We start from the raw sequence: 21,035 nt of genomic DNA, 5'->3' as shown, positions 1-21,035 counted from the left end.
AGCTGACCAAGTGGCATCCTGGAAAGGTAGTTAGGGGGAAACGATCTTTCACAGGACACAACATACAAAGCTTGTGTTGTTGAAAGGCAAAGGGTGTAATCAGCTAAGGAATGCCTGAGAAAAGTCCAAGGGCAGCAGATACCCAAACCTTGAACTTCCCCTGCTCCACTGCATTTTTCACATGCCTCCAAAGGAAAGAGGCCACCAAGGGAACTTATTAACTTTTAACTTAATTAGGTACATGGGCATAGCCGGGGGGAGGGGCAGGGAGGGGCAGCTGCCCCCCCCATCGATAAAAAATTGTAAAAATACATACCGTAGCAAACTGAGGTTCTGCCCCCCTTCCAACAAAAGGTTTGCTCTCCCAACAAAGATCCTGGCTACACCCATGATTAGGTAGACACCAAATATCAATGTCTTGCCCTAAAATAGGCTGCTCCTTAGTTCTTTTCTAACCAAAGATTCTTCAGATTTCGAAGAGGAAAAGGAAACCTCCAAAGCACTGTAACTCTAGTGGGGATTTTCCAAAGAGGTAATATGAATCCCTTATCTTTTCAATTTAGATCAGGACATTGTTTATGGGGAAACTCCCATAAAGAGATTGGCCTGCAGATGCATTGGGGAGAATAATTCTTACAGTATACAGAGGCACCCTTGTATTATTCCTTTGATTCCTTTCTAAGGCGAGGTGAGGTAAATAAATAACTAAAAAGATAGGAGTAAACCCCAGAACCTTATGGGACTCAGCTACACACCTGCAAATAAAACGTTTTAAATGGGTTGTAAAGTGCAATGTACAAATGTGACACTAGATGGCAAGAATGAGCTATGCCAAGATCAATGTATTTTTCAAAACATTTTTTTTATTTTAAAAAACGCATTTTCACAGCATTTTTTATATGTATGTAGGGTGTCTCTTGTGTCTCTTGTGAAAAGTGTCTCTTGTGAAAAGATGTTAGCACAACAATAGATCGGGAAGCTGCAGTTGACAGCAGCGGTGCAATTTCCAAGGCAAAATCATTGCAAGCACACAGAACCCCAAAATCACAGGACACAATAAGCTGCTTCTGTTAAAGAACCTCTTATTCCAGTGCTCTGCACCATAGATGGGGAATGTGTGTCCCTCGAGATGTTGTCGGACTCCATCTCTCACCAGCCCCAGCCAGCATGGCCAAAAGTCATTTGAAGGGCCCCACACACCCCTGTTCTACACAGTTGAAACAGAAACTTGTTTTCCCTTCCTGATGATGTGAGCACAGACACACTCAGTTCAAAACGACCATGGGTGTAATGTATTTTCCAGGGACAGTCCCAGATTTAGAGAAATCCCCATTTCTGATTTGATTCCGGAATGTCCCACTTTTCTTAGGACGTCTCTGTTTTCATCGGAGAAATGTTGGAGGGTATGGAGTTATGTGACCCCGAAGCCAAGGAGACAAGTAACTAGACAACCTTTAGATAGGGTTGCCATACATCTGGACATACCCAGGATTCGCCCTTTGGGAATAGAGCCCAGGTGGAAATCACTGAAATGTCCGGGGAAATCTGGACGTATGGCACCCATATCAGAAGTGGCGATAAAATAGCTCTAAAACCTCAATTTTCGTGTTTTGATCAACAACACTGCCTTAAAAAGCTCAACAACTTTTATGTCTGGATTTTCACTTTCTGACCATCACCCTGTGTGCACCTGACCCTCACATGCCACTGCCCCTCTCTGCCCCTCAGGTCAGGCTTGACCTGGGAACAGAGCAGCTATAGCCAGTGGTGTAGCTAGCTGCCTGGCCGCCCAGGACAGCAAACCCAAAGGCACCCCACTGGGGGGGCGGGGTGTCCGCCGTGCGCATGCATCGCACGCACACGTCACGACGCATGTGCGCACAGGAGGGATACGCCATGGCACTGCGGCGACACAGCAGGCAGCGGCAGACGGCAGACGGCAGGCCTCCTTCTCTCCCTCTGGCCCTCCCTCCGCCCATCCTTACCACGCTCGAGGCGGTTCTCCTCACAGCCAGTTTGCGTCCTGCTCGCCCTCCACCTGGCTTTCTTCAGGGTCATCGTGGAGGCAGGCGAGGGCTGCACTGCCAGCGGAGGGCGTCTTCCCCCACAGGGAGTAGACGCCGTGGAGGAGCCGGGCTCGGAAGCCACCGGAGCTCTTTCTGCAGCGCACACTGGGCTCGCCTTCACGTGGGTGGCGAGGGGTGATTGCAGTGGCGGCGGTAGCCATCGGAGGTGGTCACCCCCATCCAGCCTGCTGCCCCCCACCCAGCCTGCCGCCCGGGGCGGCACACCCCCGCCCCCCCCCCATTACTACGCCACTGCATGCAGTGCAGGCTATTTGAGGAAGCAGGTGCCAGCTCTCTGCTGCCAACTCTCAACTGCAAGGAAGCTGCCTTGGCAGCTCCCTCGCATGCTGGAGCCAGGCTCCAATGGGATCCTGCCGGGGGGGGGTGCCTGGTCTCCACCTCCATAAAATGTGCCAGGTGGATGGCGGGTTGAGTGGTCTGTCTGGGTTGGCGGGGCATCATGCATGTTCGGTGCAACTCAACATGCCTGACATACCACTCAGACATGAACTTGGTCACTGTACTAGCAAACCCGTTTTTAGCCAGAAATATAGGATATAAAAGTTTCCCATAAATCACCTATGTGGGAGGCATCATACTCTTCTAAAAACAGTAGTTGGGGGCAAAGCAAAAGGTAGGTGGGCCAGGACCTGTAATTTGCTCCACTTGTGATTTGGATACTGAAAAAAATGTGTGCGTGTGCCAATGTAGATGCATACTACCAGCTGGATATATAGTCTCTATGTCTCCCTAAAATTGTCACTTGCTGGATTTGGCACCCAGCTCTCTCACACAGGACTCTCACAAGGCGTGTGTTTGCACATGTGTACCTGCAATAGGTCTCTATGCACCAAAGGTAACAGAAAATCCCGTACTCCAATTATGCAAGGCATTTTGCTGGCTTTAATGTAAACAAGCAAGTCAGTGCCTTTTAAAATTCAATATGCTTATGGTGGCAAATCTGGGGGCAGCTTCAGCTGCTTTGCATCTTATCCAAATTTACTCAACCTGAATGAATTGTGTTGTCCTTCAGTGGGAAGGTACTGCTTGCATTTATGGCGAGGCTCCACTGGGAAGCATAGTTAAGTGAATGATTCCCAGAAAGTTAGTCATAAAGATAAAACTGTAATTGATTTCCTCTGGAATTGGTCAGCTGCGGATTCAAAAAGAACTCTCTCTCTCTCTCTTTTTCTTTAGTTCTGCCAGATGTCCCCTTTTTATGTGAATGTCTCATCTTACTTCGGAATATTTCACTGTTGGACTGCCTGAGCAAAAAACGTCACACTTCCCTCATTCTTGTGGTGCTGATCTGCTGAGCTCTTGCTTTACTTCCTATATCCTAAGAAATGGAGAAGCCCTGGATCTCTAAATGTTGTGGACTACAACTCCAATCACCCATGACCAGTGGGCTGATGGGAGTTGGAGTCGAGCAACAACTGGAAGGCTACAGATTATCCGAGTCTTGTGGATAATTTAACTCCTACTCTGTTTGTGGTGGCTACTCCTTACCCTTTACCTTGGAATCTGTTGGCAAATATTTGCAGCTTGATGTCAAATTAAAGAATATATCATATACTATAAATAGTTAGCTAGGCAAAGCACTTTGCCTGTGGAATATCAACAATCCTTAATAATGCCATGTAAGGTAGTTTAATATTGTGATCCTCATAGAGAAGATGAAGTTCAGAGATAATGACTCACCTACATGTGTTTATGGCCGAGATGAGATTTAGATCAGGAATTGTCTGGCACACTCTTCAATCTCTTACCATCTACACTTCCACCGTAAGAAAAGTTTTGGCTGGAATATTCTCCCCAAAAATATTTGGGAAGCACCATTTGTTGAGATGGGGTGTGTGTGTGTGTGGCCCTAACATTAGGCAGAGTGAGGCTGGCACTTGGGAGAAGGGCAGTGTTGGAGAATTTAGGGAACTGAATTTGAAAAACAAATCCCTTGTGGGGACTGAATTGGGAAGGATTGGAATATGGAAAGGTTCATCTTCAAATCTAAGATAAAATGTATTAGGAAGCCCTTGTACATCCTAATATAGCTGGCAACCTGTAGGTCCAGTAAAGGACATGGAGATCTTGCCCACATCAAAGTAAGAGTCCAATGCTAGTTGTGGGAGCAGGTGGCGCTGTGGTCTAAACCACTGAGCCTCTTGGGCTTGCTGATCAGAAGGTTGGCGGTTCGATTCTGTCCCAGCTCCTGCCAACCTAGCAGTTTGAAAGCATACCAGCACAAGTAGATAAATAGGTACCATTGTGGCAGGAAGGTAAACGGCATTTCCGTGCACTCTGGCACTCGTCACGGTGTTCCGTTGCACCAGAAGCGGTTCAGTCATGCTGGCCACATGACCAGAAAAGCTGTCTGTAGACAAACACTGGCTCTCTTGGTCTGAAGCGAGATGAGCGCCACAACGCCATAGTCGCCTTTGACTGGACTTAACTGTCCTTTACCTTTTTTCACCTTTTACCCAATGCCAGTCTGGTTGGCTTCTGTATGTGGAACTTGGTGGAACAGGGACAGAGAAAATAATAATAATAATAATAATAATAATAATAATAATAATAATAATTTATTATTTATACCCTGCCCATCTGGCCGGGTTCCCCCCCCCCCCGCCACTCTGGGCAGCTTCCAACACACATTAAAATACATTAAAATATCACAGATTAAAAACTTCCCTAAACAGGGCTGCCTTTAGGTATTTTCTAAATGCCAGGTAGTTGTTTATCTCTCTTTCCTCTGATGGGAGGGCATTCCACAGAGTGGGTGCCACTACCGAGAAGGCCCCTCTGCCTGGTTCCCTGTAGCTTTGCTTCTCGCAGTGAGAGAACTGCCAGAAGGCCCTCAGCGCTGGATCTCAGTGTCTGGGCTGAATGATGGGGGTGGAGACACTCCTTCAGGTATACAGGATCTTGCCTTCAGACAACAGTTTTGGCTGGATGCTTCAAAATGTCTTCTAAAAACTCAGTTGTTTGACCCAGGCCTATTTGGATGCTTGAGAGTGTTATATTGTCTTGAATGCTTGAGCGTGGTGCAGATTTGCTGCCCTAAATTTTGGATTTGAATTCTGACCTTTATTTGTATTGTTTCGTTGTATTTACTGCAAAGTATATTTTAAATTATTTTATAACTTCTGTAAACTATTTGTGGATTTTTGCCCACAACTTCAAGCGGGATATAAAATTTCCAAATCAATCAGAGCATGGTCTTCGGTTGAGGACTGGACACCAAGATTTCTCAATGCCTTGAGAAATATTTAATTCAACAGGTATCTTTCTAGGCTGCTCCTATCAGGAAAATCCAATACGAACATACAGATCAGAAAAGCTCAGCTCATGTCATTTTATATTCACTGCTGAAGTGGTAGAATAAATTCAGTCCTTGCTGATGACCTGGAAATGAAAACAGTTTCCTTCATGCCATGAGTTCTTCCTTGTGGCATTGCTTGCAAGTAGCTCAAAATAGTATTTCTCTCCTATTTTCACAAGGCAAGAACTTTGGCTTTCGGGATTAAGTGAACAGTTGTCTCTTGTCCTCCAATATTTCCTTGCTCATTGGAAACATGATGGCATTGGCTGTTCATACCATCCTCCGATTTCACTTCTTTCTCTCCCCGCCCCCTCCATCTGTGTAATTCTCCCCTCCAACTATTCTTGGCTAAAAAAAAGAAAGAAAGATTGCTCCTCTAATCAGGTCCTGCCTTCTCTTTGTATTGGAATTCTTCATCATATGGCACTAATTCAGGCCTGTAATGTGAATAAGGTTTGGTATTTATCATACCTGCTCTAAAAGGAAGTGCCTTTAAAAGGGAAAGCATCAAGAAATTCCCTGCCCTTCACTTTCTCCTCAACCTTTGACCTTTTAATCAGTAGCTGTAACCTGAGGAGATCACACAATGGAAAGTTAATTATGAGGTCATGAAGATGAAAGAGTCAAACTTGCATTTCCAAAGGTACTTTGCTTTAAAATTATCCGTGATTTACCTGCATGAAAGGGAAGGAAGTTCCAAAAGATTATTCTAATTGGGGCAGACTTTTCAAATCATTCAAATGCCAGCGTTTCCAAAGGGGGAGGCAATCTTTTCAAACAGCTCATTGGGTAATTCCCTAGGAACAAGGGAATGGGAGGCAGCCTTTTAATTTACCAAGGTGACCTGATCTGTGTATATATACATGCTCACGGTGGGATATGAAAAAGGATGCGAGGTCATGCACTTCCTAAGATCTGGTTCTCAGGCAGCTACAAATGATGTTCATCACTCTAGCCAGAACCAAAAGGTCTTTTGGCATGTGATTTCTGTTTTAAAGCTAAGTCCTTGGAACTATAGAGGCATGGGCATGTCAGTCTCAGAAATTATTATCATTAAGGTCTGAGGGAAGGTTACAATAATTTAAAAACACAACAATTTAGATTCAACTAATTATTCCTGTCAGCAGAAGCCCTGGTCAAAGACTTCTACTGTGCAATGTGGCCTCCCCCACCCCCCACCCCGTCCCTGCCACCCGCAAATTGGCTCGGTGGCGGGGGTAGAACCCCAGAGCAGCATGTAGGGGAGGAGAGGGGAACTGTTCCTGTTAAGGACAGTACAGCCGTACCTCGGAAGTCAAACAGAATCCATTCCGGAAGTCCGTTCGATTTCCCAAACGTTCGATTTCCAAAGTGCGGCTTCTGATTGGCTGCAGGAAGCTCCTTTAGCCAATCAGAAGCTGCGGAAGCCCTGTCGGACGTTCAACTTCCAAAAGAACATTCAAAAACTGGAACACTCATTTCTGGTTTTTTTTTTTTTTTTTTTTTGATTTTAAAATACCTTTATTTCGAATAAGGATTTAAAAGTTATTTACACCAGATCTTTCCAGATGTAAACAAACAAATAAAATATATGACAAAATACATCCAACCAAATCAAATTCTCAACACTAAAATTATACATACCGAAATCATATCTCTGAATGTATTCCATTTCCACAAGTAAACAAAACTTCCAACCCTTCACCAGTATATCTAATTTTGTTGTCGTTATTGATATTATTACCCACAGGTTGGTTTATATCAGCTTTAACCACAAATTCTTCCTCACTTTTCTTAGTTTCCCTTCTTATATTTTACAGATATCGCTCAAGTTCTGCCAATAGAATATTGTTATTATTATATGTTTTTAAATACTCTCTAAAAATTTTCCATTCTTTGGATATCTTTTGATATTCTATATCCCGCACCCAGCCTGTTAATTTCGCTAGCTGTAAATATTCAATCAACAAAGTTTGCCATTCTGTTATAGTAGGGGGTAGTTTATCCTTCCATTTCCTTGCAATCAGAATTCTAGCGGCGGTCAAGCTATACATCATAAGCTTTCTATCTTCCTTTTTAAAGTTATCGGGCAAGATGCCTAGGAGGAAGATTACGGGTTGTTTTTTAACTGTTGTTTTGAATAGTTTTTTGATTTCATTATAGATCTTATCCCAATAATCTTTAATTATATCGCACGTCCACCACATGTGGAGGTACGATCCAGGTTCTTTCCCGCATCTCCAACATTCAGGACTTCTCCCTTTATACATCTTTGCTAACTTCTGTGGGTAGAGGTGCCACCTATATAGCATTTTCATGCTATGTTCTCTCAGTGAATAGCACGCTGTGAATTTCAGATCTTTGGTCCACAAACGTTGCCATTGCTCTGTTGTTATATTATGTCCACAGTCCTGCGCCCATTTAATCATGACCGTTTTAGTTAGCTCTTCTTTAGTTTCCCACTCTAGTAGGAGGTCATATATCCCTGAGATATTTTTCTTTTTCTTTATTAATAATTCTTTTTCAAATCTTGATGTTTCCCTAGCCAGTCCATTGCTGATATCTACAGCTAATTTTTGGCGCAGCTGAAAGTATTGGAGCCAGTCCGTCATCCTTCCTTTAATGTCCTCATACTTTTTTAGAATTATCTCTCCATTCTCTATATCTGTAACCTCTCTGTATGACGGCCAGCTCCAATCCATATTTCTTCGTTTAATCGCAAAGGCTTCCGTTGGGCAGGCCCATAATGGAATTTTGGGCTCTAGAATTCCTCTGAACTTGGTCCAGATATTGTACAGGGATTTCCTTATGATGTGATCTAAAAATCCTCTGTGTGATTTTATTTTCCCATATAACAAATATGCGTGCCATCCAAATCTTGTATTATGGCCTTCCAAATCCAATAACTCTCTTTCTTTCAAAACTATCCATTCTCTCAACCATACTAGCCCAGCAGCCGCATGATAGAGTTCCAGATCGGGGAGTGCAAAGCCTCCCCTTTCTCTCTTGTCTATCAACAATTGATGTTTTATCCTTGGTTTTTTCCCGTTCCAGACAAACCTCGCAAGGTCTTTCCTCCATTCTTTAAAACAAGTTTTCCCTCCTAATATGGGTATTGTCTGGAACAGGAACATCAATTTCGGTAAGATGTTCATTTTTACCGCGGAGATTCGACCCCATAGAGATAAGTGGAATTTATTCCACTTTTCCATATTTTTCTTTATCTCTCTCCAGGTTTTACTATAATTATCTTCTATCAAATTTAAATTATTATTTGAGATCCAAATTCCTAAATACTTTACTTTCTTTTTTATTTCTAATTTGGTTATGTCCTCTAATTTCTCTTTTTCCTCCTTATTTAAATTTTTTGTCAACATTTTTGTTTTTTGGTGATTTATTCTTAAACCCATCGAATCTCCAAATTCTCTGATTGCATCTAGGGCTGCTGGTATTCCTACCTCGGGGTCCTGTGTTGTCACAATTAGGTCATCGGCAAACGCCCTGACCTTGTAGGAGTTTCTCCCAAGCCTAATTCCTTTTATGTTCTCTTCAGTCCTGATGTGCTGGAGTAGCGGTTCTAATGCTAGAATGAATAGAAGTGGGGAGAGGGGGCACCCCTGTCTAGTACCTTTATTTATTTTGATTTCCTCTGTCTACTCATTTCTGGTTTTTGATCGTTCAGGAGCCGGAACGTTCGACTCCCAAGGCATTTGGGAGCTGAGGTACGACTGTAATTTAATTCACTGAAATTGTAAACGCTTGTGCGCATTACTATTTTATTAGATTATCATGTCTTTCATATGCTATCCGATTGGGAAAAAAACCCCACACTTATTCATGAAAGTGTTTCCAAAGTGAGCAACAAGCTTGCTTATTGCTGTCTTTGACGCACACCTACAAAAACGCCCGGTTTCTACTTTTTGTTTGTCCAGCTTTGAACGGCTTTCCCCTGCGTGTAATAACCCTGCTCTTCTGTATATTCCCTCATGCAGGTAACGGACATGTGAGATATACTCTGTGTAACATCAGCAATTGCACAACTCCAGATTTGAGTACTGTATCTGGATGACAGGTGCAGAGGTCCATGTTTGACAGATGGTCAGCAGAAGCGCCACCCCCCATTTTTTTTGTCTTCCAGAGCGATTGCCTAGACATGGAGCTCTAATCTTCTCCACTCCTTCATTTCGTTCAGAGTGAAGATCGATGAAAATTACAATAAAGGCTAGTTCCAGATTTCTTTTTCAACTGAACTTTTGTTTTTTTTTAAAAAAAACTACTACCATAAACTCTATGATACTAGGAATCGAACCGATCAAATCCTCCCATTAGAAAGAACTGATATTTCTTAGCTTCTGCCCAGTCTGGAAGCGCTCAGCAGAGCTATACAATATGGTCTGTCATTCAGTTGGTTAGAGCGTGGTGCTGATAAACGCCAAGGTTGCAGGTTCGATCCCCGTATAGGACAGCTGCATATTTCTGCATTGCAGGGGGCTGAACTAGATGATCCTCAGGCTCCCTTCCAACTCTACAATTCTATGATTCAGCTATATCTTTCTAACATCTATTTTACAGCAAATGTCCAAATTTGTTGATATCCGTGTGTGACAAATGGATTTTGTCAATGTCTAGAAAACAGTGATATCCCCTTACCCTACCCCACACCCCTTCGGTCTTCATCCAAAATCTAAATCTAAATTTTAGCGACCTGCTCAATAAATGTCCATCTTTGGCACGTCATGAACCTGGATAGTTTGTTCTAGGAAAGACAGAGAAAGGCAAGTACAGGTTTAACTCTTTTTGTTGTTGTCATGTAGGCATCCTGTATTGGCAAAGGTCTTTTTCCTGGATGCTTTACATAGTGTTTTGTGTCACAATGTCTTGGAGCTTTTGTAGGTTTTAATGCATTTCCCCATTCCACCCCAATTTTTTGTTTGTGCATTTCCCCCCATCAATGTTTTCCCCTCCTGCGTTGTTATTTTCCCCCGCAGGCAGTTTTTGTTATCTGTGTGACATCCCGTTTTAACTCACTGTGTTTGCATGGCAACTTTCAGTGGTTTTCTTTGACTCGCTCTTGCCATCGGGACTGTAGGAGATTTTTAAGCATGTTGTTCCCTGCGCCGGGCTACAGTCTTTGCCAGTCCTGGGACAAGCATTCTATAATGACAGTCGCTCAGCTGTTGCCTGGGAGACCAGGCCGATTGGCGCCATACAGCTTGGCCTCTTCAATCCCTTGCCAGGCATTGTGGCATAAGGAAGCTGTTCAGGCCTCAAACCTTGATGGAATAAATCCTGGAGCCAGTCTTGGGGACGTTTCTTCGCTGAGACATTCAGGCTCAAGAGAGCTGTCACCGTAGCTTTCAGAAATGAAGGGGTTCAAGCACTCTTTCATCAATACATCAGATCTAAAGGAACCTTTCGCAGTCGACTGTCAATCATAATCAGCGACAGGAGGTGTAGCGAATATGACATTTTGCCAACAACAGCAGCAAAAAGCAAATCTTGCACAACATGGCTTAGTCCATACACAAAGAGCAACATTTATGGGTGTTCTTGTTATTGTGGGTCCTTATTTTCATCGGAGAAGTGTTGGATGCCATGTACTATGTAAGAGCCTAGCTAACAAATAATGATGGCAATAGTCACATGGCAATTGGTGAAATTTTTGGTGGAATTTTTTGTTTAATACATAATATACTATTACTATTGCTTTGGGGTATTTATGCAATTATATCAGTTTGGGTCTGCCAGTCTAAATCAACTGATTTTGAGATGTTCCATATTAAAATTTTAAAACAAAATTTTAAAAATCAATCATGCAAGCAAATCATAGGCCTATTTGTTTCTTCTCCAAGCTTGGGGACTGCAGGGGTTAGTGAAAATGCCCCTGCTTTGTAACGGCCAAGTCTTTACCATTACCTACTTGCCTGGGATTGAACCTGGAATTTTCTGCATGCAAAGCAGAGCTCTATCTGCTGGGCTCTCCTCTTTCCTTCTCATCACACCTCAGCCTGTCTCCCCATGTCAGGTGATACGCTGGTGCAATAAAGAAGAGGTGAGAAGAGATCTGTAAGAATGGCTCAACACATACAAATGGCAGATTGCCCCTTATGAGGAAATGTTTTTTTGCACCACATTATCAGTCTTGTGTGAATTGGCCCTAAATCTTTCATAGGCACCTTGGTGTCTGCTGTGCTTGCAGAGGAGCAGAGGCCAGTGAATGTCAGCTAGTTACTGTATAGCAGTGCACAATGAAGACCACCGAAGCTAGCAAGCAGGAAACAAGCCTGGATGGCTGAAAGAGGCTGGAAGGGGTTTTTAAAATACACATTAATAAAACTTCATTGCTTAATAGCAGAACGCAGCAATCTAAAGCAGTGCTATGGAGTGAATCACATTTCTCATCTATCTAGGATATATATGTTCCATAAAGAATCATGTGGTACAGCCTCTCTCCTTAACTGTTTCAGAAATCTATGATTGAAAACTTTTTCTCCCACATGCAACATCCCTATATGCAGAAATCTAGCATTGCAGGCTGAAGGTTTCTCCTTTATAACAGTGGTGATTTAAGCTTAAATTCCATTCTATAAAAAAAAACAAGGAAAGAATCCCCTTTGGTGATCGTAGCACGGGAAAAGGGCAGCTTTCTGGTGTAGTTTGACAGTGCCTTTGTGCCTAGTGCAGGAGTGAGAAGACTGCAAGCTTGCATAATCTACAGTATTTTGGTGTTTTTACCAGAACTCTATGGTGCACCAACCAGAGCCAAACTTAAAATAGTGGCTCAGGAGGTGGTGCTGTTTTCTGACTGCCCTCCATGGAACATGTTGTTGTTGTTGTTTAGTCGTTTAGTCGTGTCCGACTCTTCGTGACCCCATGGACCAGAGCACGCCAGGCACTCCTGTCTTGCACTGCCTCCCGCAGCTTGGTCAGACTCATGTTCGTAGCTTCGAGAACACTGTCCAACCATCTTGTCCTCTGTCGTCCCCTTCTCCTAGTGCCCTCAATCTTTCCCAACATCAAGGTCTTTCCCAAAGATTCTTCTCTTCTCATGAGGTGGCCAAAGTATTGGAGCCTCAGCTTCACGATCTGTCCTTCCAGGGAGCACTCAGGGCTGATTTCCTTCAGAATGGATAGGTTTGATCTTCTTGCAGTCCATGGGACTCTCAAGAGTCTCCTCCAGCACCATAATTCAAAAGCATCAATTCTTCGGCGATCAGCCTTCTTTATGGTCCAGCTCTCACTTCCATACATCACTACTGGGAAAACCATAGCTTTAACTATACGGACCTATTTAACTATATGGAATAATCTGCATATAGACAGGAACCCAGAAGAACCTCTGCCAATCAGTGTAGAAGATGCTGAGCTAGATGGGCCAATAGCCTGACTTGATGTAAAGCTTGTTCCTTTATAATGTTATACTTTGGAGTATGGCTGCATAGGATTGTGCTATGGGTTGTTGCAGATCATGAATTCTGATTAAAGAACTCCACATTTTAGAGTCTCAAACTAGCCAGCAGAACTGCACAAAGAGCTGATCAATATGACATATTGTAGAAGTGAGGAACACTGAAGCTGTGAAATAAGAGATTAGCAAAAGACCAACGATAGCGAAGGTTTGTTTTACACACCCATGCAATTTTACTTGCTTTCGTTAACTGTTGGGGCTTAGAAACCTTTACCAATCTACTGTCAATCGCCCAGATCTGCCTGCTTCTCTCCCAATGCATAACTAAGTGATGAAATGTCTTGTACTCACAATATTGCATGATCAAAAGGAAACAGGAAACACTGGAGACACTCCCATCGTGTGATTTCTGGTCCGGTTGTTCTGATACAAGGATTTCTATTAAAGTTTGAAAAGGAAAGAAAACAAAAAGAAGCCTGAAAGTTTATTCAGAGCCAAGTATGCATGAATGAGCAATAGCTGAGTTTATCAACTATCCAGATTATGCATCGCTGTGAACAGAACTCAGTCTCTCTAAGTTTTGCATAGAACTTAGTATAGTGCTCAGTAACCTACAAGGCTTAAAATGCTATTCCTTCAAGGTAATTCTGCAGATATACCTTTCACAAAACACACTCCACGTTTGCCAGTAACCATTCAAGTTAAAGGAACACAAGAAATGTTAGATGCAGCTTTAAAGGTAAAGGGACCCCTGACCATTAGGTCCAGTCGTGACCGACTCTGGGGTTGCACGCTCATCTCGCATTATTGGCCGAGGGAGCCGGCGTGCAGCTTCCAGGTCATGTGGCCAGCATGACAAAGCTGCTTCTGGCAAACCAGAGCAGCACATGGAAACACCGTTTACCTTCCCGCTGTAGCGGTTCCTATTTATCTACTTGCATTTTGACGTGCTTTCGAACTGCTAGGTTGGCAGGAGCTGGGACCAAGCAACGGGAGCTCACCCCGTCACAGGGATTCGAACCGCCGACCTTCTGATCAGCAAGCCCTAGGCTCAGTGGTTTAACCACAGCGCCACCTGGGTCCCTATTAGATGCAGCTTTATTATACTGTTAATCCTCGCTCGAAGGCTTCCTCAGTTGTTCAAGGGGGTAGCATTGGGGCTGATGATAAAGTAATTTACCATGGGTCTTAAGTTCATGTTATCTTTTCTTATCAGCCTCGGGGTAGATCAGGAGGGGCAGTGAGGAGTGAATTAAAAACATTTGAGCAACTAGAGTGGCCGTAGGTAATTCACATTGGACTGCAGAGTGTCACTTTTTCAACCCACTTCCCCTGAAACTTATCATTTAATGGTTCATTTAAGGATTCGAACAATTCAATTTCTTTTGCTTGTCTAATTATAAGATCAGAGGTCAGCAACCTTTTTCAGCCGTGGATCGGTCCACCGTCCCTCAGATCATGTTGTGGGCCGGACTATTATTTTGAAGAGGGGGGAAATGAACGAATTCCCATGCCCCACAAATAACCCAGAGATGCATTTTAAATAAAAGCACACATTCTACTCATGTAAAAACACGCTGATTCCCAGACCGTCCATGGGCCTGACTGAGAAGGCAATTGGGCCGCATCCGGCCCATGGGCCTTAGGTTGCCTACCCCTGGATAAGATGAATGTATCACATCAAGGTTGCACATCCCTTTTGGTGTTTACATTCCTTTCCTTAGATAGACTTGACATATTAAAAAAAGAGGGATCTGGAGCTTGTTGCATGCCACGGTGGAGTAAGCTGATCAGGCGCCTGGGGCGGAGCGTATGCCCAAGGGTGGGGCCAGCTGCCCACAGGGGGTGGAACCAGCTGCCTGCAGGGTGGGGCCAGCCGGGGCAGGATGCTCTGTGGGGCGTCCGAGGAGTCTGCCTGCCTCCTCCCACTCAGCTGCCCTACAGCTGAGGGAGAGGCAGTGGGTGGACTGTTTGCATGCCCAAACCACTGCGGGCGCCCAAGCCGCTGCGTCACTCCCAGGAGAGATGCGTGGCTCGGGCTCGCTGCAGTCCCTGCGGTGAGTGTCGCCCTGCATTTTGTCACCCCCCTCAGTGGTGACACCCGGGGGTAGATAGAGAACTGAATAAAGTGGCATATATTTTGGATACTGAATGCAACAAACACTTAACAGCTAAATGGCTTCGTTTATATGAAACTGTGTGACCAAAAATAAAATACAATATGGATTGCTCAGTTATATATCACCCATAAGACACTTTTATGTATTTTAATTAATAGTAGGCGTAACTTTTTCTTCACAGCCGATCATTTCAAACACACACACACCCTTAAGTTGCCTTTCAACTTGCGTTCGTCAACAAATCCTTCTTTTCAGAGTCTCATAGCTGATATGTTCTCTGGAGCAATGCCAGCGAGATGTTAAAAGATTGGTGTGACTAGCTACTGTCATTTTTACCAAGACAATGGGATTTGAGCGAAAGGGGGTGAGAGTTCTCCATGCAGAATTTAGCCACTTAATCCAGTCTTGCGGGCTGGCACGATATCAACAAAAGAAAAGAAACCAAATTACCCAGCTCTGCTTTTTTGGCAGATTTAGCCACTGTCAGCAGGCCAGGAGTTAATTCCCTCATATTCCTTGTTTGCCACCAACTCCAGCAGGCCTTGCTGAGCCAGGTTTCCTGTGTAAATCTGTCAGCTGCAATGATGCACAGCGTGAATTGCCACAGAAAGGACATGCAAAGAGTGTGGTCTTTTCTCTAAATCAAGTGCCTAGAAGTCAGAGCCTGGCACAGGCATTCCTGCCTCCTTCCCCTGCATCCTGACGGATGATTTTGATACGAGATGAAAGGAATTCATGTCCCTCCCCACCCACCCTCAAAAGTCTCGCCTCTTCCCCACCCACGGCCCTTTGCCCCAAAATGCAAATTCTTGCCAATAATTCAAGATCGCTCTGAAGATTGTCGTTATATTCGGCGCTCTGTGTGGGAGCCTCTATCCCTTCTGGCAAATGACAGAACCTTCCAGCTGTTCAGCATCTTGCTGAGAGAGAGAGCACTGTTGCAAGGTATGGTATGTTAATAAGGCAGCTGACGAGTCAGGCATTTAAAAAAACAACGGCACCAGGGAGACCGAAATGTGGCATCAATTTGATCCGCCAAAAACGTCTCTTTGACTAGTCGCCGTGCAGGACACGTTAATATAGGCCCCAAACCTGAGCTCCCGGGTGATGATGTGACATATGCGGGGAAACGGCAACATTGCTAGCATGTTAAATATATCCCCCCAGAGCTGAAAAGGCAACAGCAGCATGGAGGGAATGATCAGTACAGTGGTACCTCGGGTTTCAGACGCTTCGGGTTACAAACTCTGCTAACCAGGAAATGGTTGCTCCAGGTTGAGAACTTTGCCCCAGGATAAGAACGGAAATTGTGCGCCAGCAGTGCAGCGGGAGCAGGAGGCCCCATTAGCAAAAGCACGCCTCAGGTTAAGAACCGTTTCAGGTTAAGAACGGACCTCTGGAACGAATTAAGTTCTTAACCCGAGGCACCGCTGTTTGCAAAATGTTTCAAAAGGTGGCTTTTCAACGAGGAATGATCCAGCAAAGGGGAGGAATTCAAACCGCCATGTATTTCAATGGGGCAGCGAGTGACGCTTATAAAATTTGGACTATTTTATCCCCTCGGTACCGAATCCTAATTTAATCATATGGATTGCAGAGGACCCCGTTTCCTCTGTGCATTGGGAATGTCAGTCTGGAAAATGGCTTTGGCTTGCTCTTTGGAACCATCAAATCTCCAGCACTTCCAAACCGCAGCCTCGCTTCTGTCTTTCCGAATGAATGGCTCACCATTTCATAGGGAGCAATGCAGTGCATCCTCTTCTGTCCTGGAGACCTCGTATTCCTTCTCAGATCTCAGCAAAGGCAGGGGTAGACAAGCTGGTGCCCATCATCTACAACTACAACTCCCATCATCCCTGACCATTGGCCATGTTGTCTGGTGTTTGTTTGTTTGTTTGTTTGTTTTAAATAGTTTTTATTGAAGATTTTCTTGTGTTACAAAATAAGCAAGGGAAAGTATACATAGAGTCTCCACTTTCGATTCATAGTCTCTCTTTTTTTGCGTTTTTTAGGGTTGTTCTTTTTTAAGGTTCTTTTCATGTTGATGGGAATTAAAATCCAAAACTGCACAGCTAACCCCTGAGCTAAAGGAATGAAGGCTGCAAGGTGCTGAACACCAGCTATATGTGGCCAAAATGTTGTGCTACGTCCAAACCAATAACCCTCCTTGGTTTCTCTTATCTGGTTGCTTGGCTAGAAAATGCTGCCGGAAAGCACTGCTGGATTTTTGCCCACGTTTGCTTTCACTGCACCTGGGCCTCTGCTAACCTTAGCGGTTTTCTGCATAGAATAAGAAATGTGCTGTAGGTTCTACTTTAAAAGAGCCAGGGAGCACTGGGAACGCATCCAAAATTTTAAGCATCAGCAGAGATCGGAAGCATGAACTCCTGGGATGTTTTGGTACGGTTTGCCCCATTAATTCCTGGGTTAATCCTGTTAGTTCATTACCTGTTTCCTTTCCCCTCCCAACCCTTTACTCACATATGTTTTGTGGGAAGGTTCTAAGCACAGGCGTATGAGGTGTGTGCGCATGTTTGCGGTATATACAACTGCAAAGAATTCATTGTTAAAGGAATAGTATAGAATTCAGGACTGGATACCTTATTGTTCTTGAAGCATATACCCCAACCTGACCACAAAGACAATGGCTTTGAATACTAGGCTCTGTTCCTAAAAATCGGGAGTGGGGAAGCTTTATAATCTGCATTGGAAGCTGCCTGTTATAAAAGTCGGGTGCCTGCCTCTCTCTCTCTCTCTCTCTCTCTCTCTCTCTCTCTCTCTCTCTCTCTCTCTCTCTCTCTCTCTCTCTCTCTCTCTCTCTCTCTGCCAAGGGGTGGCAAGAGCCCATGGGGTCCATAGCTGTCAAGTTTCCCCTTTTCTCGCAAGGAAGCCTATTCAGCATAAGGGAATTTCCCTTAAAAAAAAGGGAGAACTTGACAGCTATGACGGGGTCCCAGGCACCCAAACACGGTCTGTGTTCCTTTGGAGAACAGAAGACACGGCAGAGACTGTCGTGCTTTAAGAAATAGGGTTTATTCACCTGTTTACACCTTCCGTCTGCATGGAGGGAGACCTGATCTTACAGGTGCAAGTAACCTATCATCTGCCCAAGATGGACCTCAGCTCCTGCTTCCTGCTTCTTCCTCCCAGCTACCCTTGCTTGAAAATTCCCTTTTGCTGTTCCCTTTTGCTGGTAACATCTAACCGCCAGGTTAAAGGATTCCTCCCCTCAACCTCTTTTGTCAGTTAGGTTTGCTCTTCACCAGGGGTCAGCAAACTTTTTCAGCGGGGGGCCAGTCCAGTGTCCCTCAGACCTTGTGGGGGGGGGCGGACTATGTTTTGAAAAAACATTCCTATGCCCCACATATAACCCAAAGATGCATTTTAAATAAAAGGACACTTTCTACTCATGTAAAAACACCAGGCAGGCCCCACAAATAACCCAGAGATGCATTTTAAATAAAAGGACACATTCTACTAATGTAAAAACATGCTGGTTCCCGAACCATCTGTGGGCCGGGTTTAGAAGGTGATTGGGCCGCATCCGGCCCCCCGGCCTTAGTTTGGAAACCCTGCTCTTCACTAAGCCAGCCAGGCTACTTTGCATAAGCCAGCCTAGGAAGTCCTTTGCAGCTTACATTCTCCTTTCATATCACAAATAACCAAAAGCCTAGCATTTATCAATTTCTAGGGTTTACCCTAAATCAGAGGTTTTCACTGTTTTTGAGTCCACGGCTCCCTTGACCAACTACATTCTTTCTGTGGCCCCCCTGTGGGGCTCAGGAGCCCAGTTAGGTCACCCCTTGCCTGCCTCTCACCCTTTTTCACTTTCCCTTGTGGAGTGTTCCTTCAGCCTCCTCTCTTGGGAGAGTCTGGGCAGTCGCTGCTGCCGCCCCTGGTCTCTGAGCTGCACCCCCCTCACCCCAAAGAGAGGTGCCTCCTCACACTGCCCCACAGGGGCCTGGAGTTATCTGTCCATTCCCAACAGCAAGGGCTGGCAGACTGGTTGGCTGGCCTCCCTTGCCCGCTTGCTTGCTTACTCTGAGGCTGCCTCAGCTCTTTGCAACCAGCACCCCCTAACCAGCCCCAGAGGCACCATTTGCCTGGGGAGCTAATAGCCAGGGCTGCTGCAACAAACAGCCATGCAAGTCTTTCGGAGGCAGAGATGCAAGAGGGCATCAGAGGAAGGAGGGAAGGAAAGAGGGACAGGGGCCAGTGTTACCCGCGGCAAATCTGACCATCATTCAAGGCACCCCAGGGTACTGTGGCACCCTGGTTGAAAACCGCTGCCCTAAATCTATAACACTGCCTTATACTCAATCAGATCTTTTGTCCCTCTAGCTCTGCATCATCTACACCAGGCATCCCCAAACTGCGACCCTCCAAGTGTTTTGGCCTTCAACTCCCATGATCCCTAGCTAACAGAACCAGTGGTTGGGGAAGATGGGAATTGTAGTCCAAAACATATGAAGTTTGGGGATGCCTGATCTACACCGACAGCCACGAGCAGCAGCTCTCCAGAATTTCAGGCAGGGGGATATTGCCAGCCCTACCTGAAGATGCCAGGAATTGAACCAGGGAACTTCTGCCTGCAAGTCAGATGCTCTGCCACTGAGCTACAGTCCTTCTTAGTGGGGAAGCATTATCTGCTCAAGACTACATCCCCTTGCTGGCAAGCTTCTGGCAAAGGAAGGGGCATGCCAATGATGGGGAGGCGGAGTCAAAAGTGGGTGGAGCAATGAGTATGACTCTTTGCTTTGTGTACGCGAGGGTTCTGGAAGCCTTAGGACAAGCACACATGCAGGCACACACAGAGACATGCAGTACTAATAGTGGCTGTTGTTATTTTTATTTATTACCTGCCCTTCACCCTAAGGTCCCAGGGTCTGTTACAATAATTTAAAATAGTTATCTGTGAGCAGAGAGCAGTTAAGCTCAGAAATAAAGCACTTCTTGTATTCCTAAACTGAATCACTATCATTTTCTGGGGGAAAAATAACCTCCCACAAAACTATTTGTCAGCTCTCAACTCTTATGATTCTAGTATTTGAAGCAACCTGATTTGACCTTTCTCAAAGAGCATGCAAGTTTAAGAACCGAGACCTTTACATCAGTGTCCTTCAATGTATCCAGACCCCTAAATGCAGAATGAGATGTCTATGTTCTATGCCCAGATCCTGCATATAAACAAACACCCCTTCTCTTTCTCCTTCAGTCTTCTTCTCTGTCTCCCAAAGGAAATTGTGCTGCTGCTGATTTCAATGCACCTTATATCAATCAGAAAACTAGTTGTGGGAGGCAGTCAATTGGCTGCAGACCAATGCTTGATTTTACACTTAGCCGGAAGCCACCTTCTGAATTATCGAGCATAACGGAATTTTATATCCAAGCTTCTTAATTCAACAAGGAAATTACATGACAGTTGTGTACTGCAATCCATAACCACGTGGATTAAACAGACTTCTTTGGAATTTTCTGGGGGCCCACGCCTAGTACCACAACAACAGTGTATTAGAGGTGGGCTAATAATAATAATAATAATAATAATAATAATAATAATAATAATAATTTATTGGCCAAGTAACAACATACTTGGAATTTTGCTTTGGCTACATTGCAATGTAAACATACCTTATACAAACATTGTTCCACATACGTTACAATAGCACAGCAAAGGAACCCCACCCATAACTGACCTCCAGATCCGCTACACAACTACAAATTTAACAATTTGATGGCACAAGGGGAAAAACTGTTCCTGTGCCTAGCTGATTTTGTGTAAAGAGTCCTGTAAAGGTAAAGGTAAAGGGACCCCTGACCATTAGGTCCAGTCGTGACCGACTCTGGGGTTGTGCGCTCATCTCGCATTAATGGCCGAGGGAGCCGATGTACAGCTTCCAGGTCATTTGGCCAGCATGACAAAGCCGCTTCTTGCAAACCAGAGCAGCACATGGAAACGCCGTTTACCTTCCCGCTGTAGCGGTTCCTATTTATCTACTTGCATTTTGACATGCTTTCGAACTGCTAGGTTGGCAGGAGCTGGGACCAAGCAACGGGAGCTCACCCCGTCACAGGGATTCGAACCGCCGACCTTCTGATCAGCAAGCCCTAGGCTCAGTGGTTTAACCACAGCGCCACCTGGG

The sequence above is a fragment of the Zootoca vivipara genome, chromosome 3 (genome assembly GCF_965207765.1).
Source record: "Zootoca vivipara chromosome 3, rZooViv2.hap1.1, whole genome shotgun sequence".
NCBI classification, from domain to species: Eukaryota; Metazoa; Chordata; class Lepidosauria; order Squamata; family Lacertidae; genus Zootoca; species Zootoca vivipara.
This window is presented reverse-complemented; position numbering follows the sequence as displayed.